We start from the raw sequence: 12,668 nt of genomic DNA on the forward strand, positions 1-12,668 counted from the left end.
TGGGGACGGGGTGGAGGCGGGGCGCCCCCCCCTCGGGCCGGGGCGGACGGACGGACGGTCTCTCCTCCAGCCCAGGGCCGCCTGCAGGGACGTGTCCATCTACTTCTCCCGGGAGGAGTGGGCCCACTACTTCTCCCGGGAGGAGTGGGCGCAGATGGGCGCCTGGGAGCGAGCCCGGCACCGGAACGTGAAGAGCAACTAGGAGGCGCTCCTCAGCATTGGTGACCGGGAGGGGGTGGCGGGGCCGCGGGGGGTTGGGGGGCTCCGTCCAGGGCCCCGGCTCCGCCCCGCTCGGCGATGGCTCTGCTGTTCATGCCTCAGCTCTTCGCCCGCAGGACAGACTCTTTCTTTCTCTCCTTCCAGGTCTCAGGGCCCCTCGACCCGCCTTCATGAGTCGCCGCGGCAGAACAGCCAGGCACGGGGCGGAGGACTCCGAGGACTCGGATGAAGAGTGGACCCCGAGGCCGCGAGGTGCGGGCGGAGGGCGTGCAGGTGCCTGACCCCGACCAGGTGTTGGTCGGGCGGACTCTCAGGAGTTACCGGGGAGGAGCAAGAGGCAGAGCAGTTACACACCAGGGGCTGTTCACATAAACCCCTTTTTATGAATCATTTATTTTACAGAGAGAGAGAGAGTGAGAGAGAGAGGAACCTCCATCGCTGCCTCCTGCCGGCCCCCCACCTCACGGTTCATAGGTCGAGGCTCAACCACTTAGCCACACTGGCCAGGGTCAGAGAACCTCTTTCAATGTGTAACAATAATTATATACAGATTTAGTGTTGACACTATCACAGAGGTTCCCCCATTTCTCCCCCTTTTCTCACCTTCACCCAGACCCACCCCCCAAATCTACAATAATAAAACCATAATATGCAAATCCAGGGAGGACCAGCTGAAGGACTGGCCAGATGACCAGGCTCTGACACCCACTGGTGTCAGGCCAGCCAAGGCCTGTAAAACACAATTGGTCCAGCCCCACCATGCCCCATGATGCCCTGCAGAGAAAGGCCCAGGCCACTAGCCACTAGCCACTGGGTGATCAATGGGGGCTCCCCGTCACCCCAAAGAGGGAGGCCCAGGCCACCAATGCACAGCTGGGGATGCTGAACCAGTCCTCCATCTGAAGGCGATGGATCGCAGGGCTCCCAGACTGTCAGAGGCGCAGAGGGCACAGGCCAGGATGAGGAATCCCCCTCCCACCCCGCCCCCCCCGCACCCCGGCCGCCATTCCCGGTACATAAATTTATAAATTTCCTGCAATGGTGCTCTAGTATATATATACTAGAGGCCCGGTGCACAAAAATTTGTGCATTGGGGGGGGGGGGTCCCTCAGCCCGGCCTGTGCCCTTTCACAGTCTGGGACGCCTTGGGAGATAATGACCTGCTGGCTTAGGCCTGCTCCCGGGTGGCAGAGGGCAGTCCCAATTCCTAGGTGCAGCCCCTGGTTGGGCTCAGAGCAGGGCTGATTGGGGAGTTGGGGTGCCGCCCCCTGTCATGCACAGAGCAGGGCGATCGGGAGGTTGTGATGCCACCCTCAGTGTCACGCTCAGGGTAGGGCCGATTGGGGGGTTGGGGCACCGCCCCCTGTCACACTCAAGGCAGGGTCGATGGGAAGGTTGCGGCACCAACCCCTGTCACACACAGAGCAGGGCCAATCAGGGGTTGGGGCACTGCCCCCTGTCACTCACAGAGCAGGGCCTATCAGGGGGGTTGGGGCTCTGTACCCTGTCACGCACAGAGCAGGGCCCATCAGGGGTTTGGGGTGCGGCCCTCTATCACCCACAGAGCAGGGCTGATCAGGGTGTTGGGGCGCCGCCACTCTCACACTCAGGGCAGGGCCGATGGGGAGGTTATGGCTCTACGCCGTCACACACAGAGCAGGGCCCATGTGGAGACTGGGGGGTTGTGGCCCCGGCCCCTGTCACACACAGAGCCACAGGGCGATCAGTGGGTTTGGGCGCTACCCCGTCACACTGATCCCGGTGCCGGGAGGCATATTACCCTTTTACTATATAGGATAGAGGCCTGGTGCATGGGTGGGGCTGGCTGGTTTGCCCTGAAGGGTGTCCTGGATCAGGGTGGGGGTCCCCACTGGGGTGCCTGGCCAGTCTGGGTGAGGGGCTGAGGGCTGTTTTCAGGCTGGGGGTGACTGAAGCTCCCAACCACTCCTTTTTTTCTTTTTTTTTTTTTTTTTATTCTGGGCCAGCTTTAGCTCTGAGGTTTGGCTCCAGCTCTTAGGCCTCCACTGCTGAAAGTAGGTTTCTGGCCTTTGCTTACAATGCTGTGATCCTGCTGGCTGAAGCCCAGGACTAAAGCAGGTTTCTGGGGTTTTGTTTAGCTTCTATATTTGTTACATAGTTGCTTAGAGTTGCAGGTCAGAGGCCTGCAGCGGCAGGCGGGGAACATTGGAGTCCTCTGTCACTGAAGCAAGCAAGCCTCATGTTAGTTTCAAGCTGCCTGGCTGCCGGCCGCCATCTTGGCTGGCAGTTAATTTGCAAATTGCCCTGATTAGCCAATGGGAAGGGTAGTGGTTGTATGCCAATTACCATGTTTCTCTTTTATTAGATAGGATATATATATATATATATATATATATATATATATATATATATAATTTTCTTAAGCTGTTCTCTCTCTGGGAGCACACACACCCCTCACCCTTTCCCCTCTACTCCCCCCCCACTAGGTGTGCATCTCCTAAACTAAGAGACCCAGGAGACTTGCACCAGGGAGTATGGGCAGTGGCAGGTCATTCAGGCTAACCCCCTGAACCTGGCTCCAAGGCCCCTTTGCTATGACTTTCCAATGAGCCAAAGCAGCCCGCCTAGGCTGAATTCTTTCCTTTAACCTTTCTAGAGCAACACAGCAGCCCAGCCTAGGCGCTCTCCTGCTGCTGCTTCTATCCTAAGTCCTTCCTTGTTTCACTGTCCCCAGCTTTAATAAACATTCTTTCAAAATAAAAATAAATAAATAGCCATTGCTTGGTGCCTCAGTTGGTTGGAGCATCCTCCCATACACCAAAAATTTTTGGGTTCCCCCCCCCCCGTCAGGGTGTGTATGGGCTACAAGCGATCGATGTTTCTCTCTCACATCTATGTTTCCCTCTCTTTCTTTCTCTTCCTCTCTCTCTAAAATCAATAAACATATATTCTCATGTGAGGATTAAAAAATAATAGTAGAGGGCGATAAATGGTGATGGAAAAAAATAAAATAAAGGCTGGAAACCAAGACGGCGGCATAGGTTAACGCAGGAGATTGCTGCCTCGAACAACCAATTCAAGGGTACACCTAAAAGACAGAACGGACATCATCCACAACCACAGGAAGGCTAGCTGAGTGGAAATTCTACAACTAGGAGGAAAGAGAATATCATACCCAGACTCAGAGGAGGCGCAGTGCTGAAGTGAAATACTCAGGTTCGGAGTGTGCGGTTGTTGTTTTCAATCGGGAGGGAGTTTCTGACTCTGAGCTCCAGATCCGGGCGAGTCTCTAGGGACCCAGATTCAAACAGGAGAAGCGGGACTGTCTGGCTTCGGTCGGAACTCGAAGGCACCTTTCTCTCCGAGGTTTGCAGCAGTTGCTGGGACTCTGTGAGGCAGAGCCCCTAGGGACGGAACTGAGAGCAGCCATAACTGCGCGCTGCAGCCCGCCCTGTAGATCCCCGGGGACCTGCCCCGCCCAAACCCTGCGCAGAGCCATTTGCCGCATAGCCTCAGGCAAACGCTAGATTAGCACCGCCCTAGAGATCCAGCACAGAAGCTCTCCCACTGCAGACACAGCTGACTCTCATAGCCAGTTAGCCTGGAGGTTAAATCACCCCCGTTATTGCCAACCGACAACAATCAAGGCTTAACTACAACAAGACTGCGCACAAAGACCACTAGGGGGTGCACCAAGAAAAGATAAAAAAAATGCGGAGACAAAGAAACAGGATGCAAATGTCAGAAATGGAAGATATAGAGCTCAAAACCACACTTTTAAGGTCTCTCAAGAACTGTCTAGAAGCTGCCGATAAACTGAGTAAGGCCCTCGAAAAGACTGGTGAGACCGCTGATAAATGTAGTGAGATTCTCAAGAAATCTAATGAGATCGTCGATATTGTGATAAAGAACCAATAGAAATTAAGCATAAACTGACTGAAATAAAGAATATTGTACAGACACCCCACAGCAGACCAGAGGAGCGCAAGAATCAAGTCAAAGATTCGAAATGCGAAGAAGCAAAAAACACACAACTGGAAAAGCAAAATGAAAAAAATCTGAAAATATGAAGATAGTGTAAGGAGCCTCTGGGACAGCTTCAAGCGTACCAACATCAGAATTATAGGGGTGCCAGAAGATGAGAGAGAGCAAGATATTGAAAACCTATTTGAAGAAATAATGACAGAAAACTTCCCCCACCTGGTGAAAGAAATAGACTTACAGGTCCAGGAAGCGCAGAGAACCCAAACAAAAGCAATCCAAAGAGAGCCACACCAAGACACATCATAATTAAAATGCCAAAAGCAAAAGACAAAGAGAAAATCCTAAAAGCAGCAAGAGAAAGAAACTCAGTTACCTACAAGGGAATACCCATACGGCTGTCAGCTCATTTCTCAACAGAAACTTTGCAGGCCAGAAGGGAATGGCAAGAAATATTCAAAGTGATGAATACCAAGTACCTACAACCAAGATTACTTTATCCAGCAAAGCTATCATTCAGAACTGAAGGTCAGATAAAGAGCTTCACAGATAAGGAAAAGCTAAAAGAGTTAATCACCACCAAACCAGTATTATATGAAATGCTGAAAGGTATCCTTTAAGAAGAGGAAGAAGAAGAAAAAAGGTAAAGATACAAATTATGAACAACAAACATGCATCTATCAACAAGTGAATCTAAGAATCAAGTGAACAAATAACCTGGTGATCACAATAGAATCAGGGACATAGAAAGAGAAGGGACTGACTATTCTTGGGGGGAAAGGGGCGTGGGAGATGCGGGAAGAAACTGGACAAAAAACGTGCACCTATGGATGAGGACAGTGGGTGGGGAGTGAGGGCGGAGGGTGGGGTGGGAACTGGGAAGAGGGGAGTTATGGGGGGAAAAAAGAGGAACAAATGTAATAACCTAATTCACCTAGTACTTACAAACTGATAAGAAACAGATCAACAAAAAATAAAATAAAATAAAATAAAGAATAATAATATAATTACATAGATATAGAACATTAACTAACAAGTATACAAAAATATAAAAGTGAGTAAAAAATAACTAATTCAGAAGAGTTGTCATCACATAGAAGGAGGAAGGTCTGACGGGTGAGCAGTGCTCTAAGACCTGCATGGGGACATATGGGAAAATTATTACTCATGGTAGTTAGGGGGTTGGGTTGTGGGCCAGGGTAGGAAGTAGTTCACTGTTGTATCAGGTTCCATGTCAGCCATGGCATCATCTGCCAGGTTTCATGAAAGTCGGGTTGGTAGGGTCTGTAGTTCCATGGGTCTGAGGTTGGAACATAGCTGAAGTCACGACGTTATCTCTAACTTGCCCAAAACTCTGTTTCTGTGGTGACTAGACCTGAGTCTTTGTTCCTAAGACTGTGTGATGCTGATCAGAATCTAGTGATTAGGAAAGGTGGCACAGTCCACATGTGCAAAGGAGGAAGGATAAGAAAGAAAGGAGGCAAGGTGGTCCTGGTGCCATTGGACTGGACAAGGCCAGTGTGAAGACAGAAGGCAGAGAGGAGAAAGGGCCAGGTTGCAGAGTAGAGATTCTTTGCAGTTACGTGACTGTCATTATATGTGTGTCATGAAAGGCCAATTTTTTTTTTTTTTTTTTTTTGCTTTTCAGGGCAATTTTATTTTTTAAATCCTCACCCAAGGATATTCATTGAATTTAGAGAGAGGAAAGGAGAGAGACAGAAAGGGAGACAGAAACATCAATGTGAGAGAGGAACATTTATCCGTTGCCTCCCGTGTACACCCCAATACAGATCAAACCTGAAACCTTGTGGTGTACAAGACAATACTCCAACCAACTGAGCCGCCCAGCCAGGGCTAGGTCAATTTAAATATATATATATATATTGAACAGAGGATGAAGTACAGATGGGGTTTTGTCTACTTTTAAACATTTTAAGAAAATTAGCTGATGCTCCTAATAAAAGCATAAGCCTAATGAAACATCAAAAAACATTTCCAATCATCCTTGGTCTGTCCTTAGATCACTCTCTGATTCAGAATTCTGAAAAAATAAGAATCCCCAGATTTTGAAATAATTACCAACCAAAAATGATTTCTGACCCGGCAGGCGTGGCTCAGAGATTGAGCATCGACCTATGAACCAGGAAGTCGCAGTTCGATTCCCAGTCAGGGGACATGCCCAGGTTGTGCTCTCGATCCCTGCTGTGGGGTGTTCAGGAGACAGCTAATCCATGATTCTCTATCATCATTGATGTTTCTCTCTCTCTCCCTCGCCCACTCCCTTCCTCTCTGAACTTATATGTATTATTGATTTCTCACCATCTTTTAGCTAAACCTTCTTGGGTGGCCTTCAGAGTGGAACAGAATAAACATCAGAAGGTGAGTATTCCCCAAATCCTGTTGAAAAGAAATTCTTCCTCCTGGATGCAAATGCAGGGAAGAGGAGAAAAAATCAGAGTGCAGCCTAGAAACTGCCACCTTTCTTTCCTGACCTCTTCAACAAAATGCCCAATATCATCTCAGTCGTTAATAACATCAGCTACAATAGTAGCTGCCACGGGTTTTATCTTCACAATGCTTCAGACTCTAAGAATTCTACGTGAATAAACTCACTTAAACCTTAAGACAACCCTATGAGGTAGGTACTATAACTATCACCGTTTCTGATGAGGAAACTGAGGTTTCAGACATATACAAGTGTTTGATTATATGTCTGAGATCACAGTATTGGTGGGCATGCACTCTAATCCATAGCTTCATCTCTAAACCACTTACAAGCTCATTAAAATTTCCATACTTTTATGCAGTTTCCACTGTCTTATCCATACATGATTACATCTTTCACTGACTGATGATTCCAAACACTATGCTGCCGTGAGAGATGCACTAAGACTTCCGACTCGCGGAAGCTTACTGACATATAGGCAGTTTGCACAGTGAATGGTCCCCCATGAAGAAGGACATAGGAACCCCAGCATCAGAGCCTCCTGGTCAAATAAAAGAAAGCATCTCTCAACTCTGGGGAGCTTCAGGTTTGACAATTGAGAAACAATAAATAAAGTGACTTAAGAACTTCATAGAGATGACACACTATTCAATAGAAGCTCATCCATCTGGAACTGGTTTTGAATGCTCATTCCAGTAAGAAGCATGGCTTCTTTCTCTGAGCTCTAATTAGGCCAGTGTCATCTTGTTTGAATCATTTGCTCCGCCTGCCTACATCTGCATTGTGAGCTCTTTGGTTCACAGCAGATTTTTCTCTTCCAGAAGTCCCAGGCCCAGCTCAGGGTCCCTGAGGGCCCCTGAATGTTAGCTGAAAGAGTGCTTTAAAATTTACAAATTAAACTAGAATAGGGTAAAAAAATAATGAAGATAATTTACATGTGATTTCAAATACAGAGACGACTGAGAGGTACATTGATAGCAGGACTGTAATTTGACATTCACACTGTATCAAAGAGCTCACAGAACACTTTGGTGAACACCGTTATATGTCATGTTCATTATAACATTAAGAATTAGCATGTTATAGGTCAGGAAAAATGAAGAGAACTAGCTAGTAGCACAACCTTATTCAAACAGAATTGGTGGGATCCAACTACTCTAATTACAAATATTCTTTCCGTGATATACTAATTTCCACATCTTATATAATATGCTAAGTGTCCAGTCGCCCGTTCAACCAATCAAAGCATAATATGATGATGACATGCTAAAGCCACTAACTGCTCGCTATGATGTGCACTGACCACCAAGGGGCAGACAGTCAACCGGTAGACCAGTTGCTATGACGTGCACTGATCACCAGGAGGAAGACGCTCTGACCTATAGGTTAGCTTGCTGCTGGGGTCCAGCTGATCAGGACTGAGCGAGATGGCCGGACACACCCTGGAGTCCTCCTGCGGTTCCTCCCCAGCTGGCCAACCTCCCGCGTCCCTCCCCAGCCCCGATCGTGCCCCAGTGGGGTCCCTCAGCCTAGCCTGTGCCCTCTCGCAATCCAGGACCTCTCGGGGAATGTCGGAAAGCCAGTTTTGGCCTGATCCCACAGGCCAGGATGAGGGACCCCGCTGGTGCATGAATTCGTGCACTGGGTCTCTAGTTTTAGCATCATTTTCCTTATTTTCATGATAGGTTTCTGCCAGCCATTTCTTTTGAAAAATATATGTTTTTATTGATTTTAGAGAGAAAGAGGAAGGGAGAGGGAGAGAAGCATCAGTGAGAGAGAAAAACATGGATCGGTTGCTCCTACACAGACCCCCACCTGGGATCTAACCCATAACCAGGACATGTACCATGACCGGGAATGGAACCGGCAACCCTTCAGTTCAACCAACTGAGCTACACCAGCCAGGGCTCTGCCAACTATTTTTCTTTCTTTCTTTTTTATTCTTAATCCTCACCCAAGGATATTTTCTCATTGATTTTTAGGGAGAATAGAAGAGAGAGGGAGAGACAGAGAGAAATATCAATATGAGAGACACATTGATTGGTTGCCTCCTGCATAAGTCCAGACCAGGGCATGGGCCAGGGAGGAGGATCCTGCAACCAAGTCACTGGCCCTTGATCGGAATAGAACTAAGGACCCTTCAATCCGCAGGCTGACACTCTATCAACTGAGCTACACTGGTTAGGGCCCAACTATGACTTATTTTCTTCCCAGTATCTTTCACTCTCACTGTTCTATAAAAAAAAAAGATCCTTAAGGCATAGGTTCTAGTCTGCAATTCACAACCCACATTGGCCATTTCTTTTTCCTCTAATATTCATACTTCCCAGGTATTTCAGAGTTGTTGAAGTGTTCATTGAAGTCATGTATGTGAAAATATATCATAAACCCTACATAATTAAATAAATGCATGTTACCTTTTAATATGGGACTTCCACATTGAAGGCAAAGTCCAGGACGTCATTAAGTAATGAGTCTACTTTGAAGGAATTGTCAGGAACAGCAAATTTGTTGACCACCAGTGGCTCAGAGCAGACTCAGAAACCAGTGCCCCCTCCTGGAGAAGCAAGTCCCTCTGGACAGCACCCTAGATCAAAATTGGGTAAGTTACATAATTTGGAGATTTCAGTTTCACTAATTCTTCTAGAAAGGCTAATCAGTATAGCCTAGGTATGTGGGGTGGACTTTGCATAGGCCTGGATTTGAAACTGGAGTGAGCGCTGAAGCTTTGAGCTAATCTTACCAACTCTCTGAGCTCCTGAATGCTAATGTGTAAAGTGAACATAAGGAAACATGGGCCACATATAGTTTGATAGCATTAAATTAAACCTTAAACAATTGACAGATGCAAGTTGTCCAATAAATCCATCTGTGATAATAGCAACCATATTCTCTTGGTGTTGTGTGCCCAGGTCTTTACTCAGTGCCTAACGCATAATGTTCCCTCAATACATACTTTATGAATGACCAAAGCTTGGGAGGTTGAACCTCATAATGGGATCATCTAGAAACTAAAATTGAATCAGCCAACAATAGTCAGTGTGGAGTGCTAGTCTTTTAGTTAATGGAGGAAAATACCACATACTATAATAGAACAGGCGATCATTTGATGGTAGGACATTGTGTGTTTTCTGATAAGATAGGGACTAATGTTCCAGACCTCATCCCCTCAGTCACCTGCCCTTCTCCCATGTAGACCTCAGGAGAAAGGAGATCGAAGTGAAGATGTATAGCCTACGAGAGAGGAAGTGTTGTGTCTACCAAGAGGTCAGCGAGCCCCAGGACGATGACTACCTATGTAAGCTCACCCTCACCAAGGAGCATGTTATGTCTTGATGCAAGAATTTCACTTGGTCTTTGGGTGCCCAAATCATTCCCTTCCTCTCGTGACCGGGAGTACAGGATTGAGGCTCACTGATGTGAGCCCTTTCCGAAGCTCTTCATGTCCAGGAACATGCACTGCACCCTCCCTCTTCCCTGTTGCTCTTGCCTCCAGATTGTGAGAAGTGTCAGAACTTCTTCATTGACAGCTGTGCTGTGCATGGGCCTCCTACGTTTGTAAAAGACAGTGCCGCGGACAAGGGGCATGCCAACCGCTCAGCCCTCACTCTGCCCCCTGGGTTGAGAATCGGACCATCAGGCATCCCTGAGGCTGGGCTTGGAGTGTGGAATGAGGAATGTGATCTGCCCGAGGGCCTGCACTTTGGCCCTTATGAGGGTCAGATCACAGAAGATGAAGCCACAGCCAACAACGGCTACTCCTGGCTGGTGAGAACTTTACCTCTTCCCTGTCCTCTGGCTTCCCCGTCCCTCCTGTGGCTTGGGGGGCCCCCACCTTCTACATGCTAGGACATGGATGGGGACCATATGGTTAGTTAGCTCTGTGTACTGGGCGGACTTTGCATGAACATGGAGCTCCTCTCTAAGGATCAGAGGGTAAATGGGAGCAAAGTGGTACAGACTCCTCCCTTGGGGGCTCCTGCTTAGTGGACAAATCAATTCCGACGTGTAGATGATGAGTAAGAAAAATATCCTGTGATCACCATTGGCAGTTGAGTCACCATGCAGGCTGAAAGAGATTTGATGACAGTAGAATAAAGTAATTCTTCTATTATATACACACAACCACACACACACACACACACACACACACACACACACACACGGCCTTTAACTTCTTTTCCTGAAATGCAGATCACCAAAGGGAGAAACTGCTATGAGTATGTGGATGGAAAGGATACATCTCAGGCCAACTGGATGAGGTAAGGTCACTAGGCTTCTGGGTGCCAGAGAGGATACTCATGCCTCACAACCCACATGTCTGTCCTTCCCATCATGCCTCCCTAATGGTCTCCCTCAGTTCTCTGTTCCCCTTTTTTCTCCATACAGTGATCTTTAACATCTAGAGACATTTAGGAAAAAAGGAGGTAAAAGTATAGCATATGTCCTCAAAATAGAAGTCTCTGGTTTGGGCACTGACTGGGAAAACCTTGAGGACCCTGTATTACTCTGTGATTTATCTAATGGACATTAGTTAAACACCTACTATGTTCCAGTTTAGAGGAAGGAATTCATTACTTACACAGATTACACAATCCATGACCCTAGGGAGGACTTACTGCAGACAGACATGAAACATTTTATTTCATAAACATTTAACTCTAATTTTCCTATTTTTCAAGAAGTACCCAGTGCGCAGATAGCCTTGAACCAAGGATAGTCTAAACCTGTGAGGGCAGCACATCATCCCAGACTCAGTTCTAACTACAACTGGGTGTTGGAGCCTGCAGAGTAATAGTGCTCATGGCCCTTTCCTGAGGGGCTCTCTTGTGTCAGGGGAGACAGATTATGAATAAACTACTATTGTTCTGTGTTATTTTTCTAAGACAGAGAGACCTCCACATTTCTGTGGGAACCTGGGGGAGGCAACTGAATGATGCCTTCAATAAAGTGTGGGGAGACTCGACAAAGGCCTCTGAAGAGAAGGTAGACTTGGACTGAGTGTTGAATGATGTGAGTCCTAGATCAAGCCCCGAGTTCTGTGGTGTAACACCGAACCTGACTTACAGCTTAGAGAAGCTAGAGGTCACCAGGTTTGATGGGGAAGTCTGCAATGAGGCTTTGGAAATGGCATTTGGCAGGATGAGCACTGTGAGCAGGACTTAGAGACAGGAATTCACATGACATTGTGACAGAGGCTTGGACATTGAACAGAAGTTTCCCCAGGAGCATGGGTGTGGGTGCCATCAGTGCTGAGGGCCGTAAGCTTCAGTGAGGAGCTGGACACGAATATGACAGGTAGTGGAAACTCATCGCCTGTGGTTTTCTTTCCTTTCATCTGCCTCAACGCCAGGTATGTGAACTGCGCCCGGGATGACCAAGAACAGAACCTGGTGGCCTTTCAATATCACAGGCAGATTTTCTACCGAACCTGCCGGGTCGTGAGGAAGGGCTGTGAGCTGCTGGTCTGGTATGGAGAAGAGTATGGCCAAAAGCTGGGCATCAAGAGGGGCAGCAAGTGGAAGACAGAGCTTGTGGCCGGGAGAGGTGGGCACCACTCTTCTTCAACATGGAAAGAAAGAATTCTTAGAAGTTTTCATGCTCCAACTCTCAAGTAGAGTAAACTCCACTCTAGAGTCAGCAAAGCTTCAAATCAGATGCTTCAGAAATTGATGACTCATCACATAGGTTTTTGATTCTTAGGAACAATTTCAATATTTTTATTTTTGTTCTAATTTTTAAAAATATGATTTTATTGGTTTTAGAGACAGAGATGAAGGGAGAGGGAGAGAAATATCAATCTGCTGCCTCCTGCATTATCCCTACTGGGGATCAAGTCCACCACCCAGACATGTGCCCTGACCAGGAATCAAACTGGCTACCTCTGGGTGAATGGGACAATGCTCAACGAACTGAGCCACACTGGCCAGGGGCTATATTTGTTCCATTTTAAAAAATTCTTCATGCACAAAATACACAGCATCATATAGTGCTGAAAGGGTTAGAGGCAAAAAAAAAAAAAGGTTTCAGGCACTTAGCCAGC

General features: G+C 47.4%; 1 pseudogene; it reads left to right on the plus strand.

The window, feature by feature from the left end:
• The window catches only part of LOC132225599 (histone-lysine N-methyltransferase PRDM7-like), a 29,684-nt pseudogene that overhangs the window by 6,347 nt on the left and 10,669 nt on the right, over positions 1-12,668 (plus strand).

Source organism: Myotis daubentonii, chromosome Y (genome assembly GCF_963259705.1).
Source record: "Myotis daubentonii chromosome Y, mMyoDau2.1, whole genome shotgun sequence".
NCBI lineage: Eukaryota > Metazoa > Chordata > Mammalia > Chiroptera > Vespertilionidae > Myotis > Myotis daubentonii.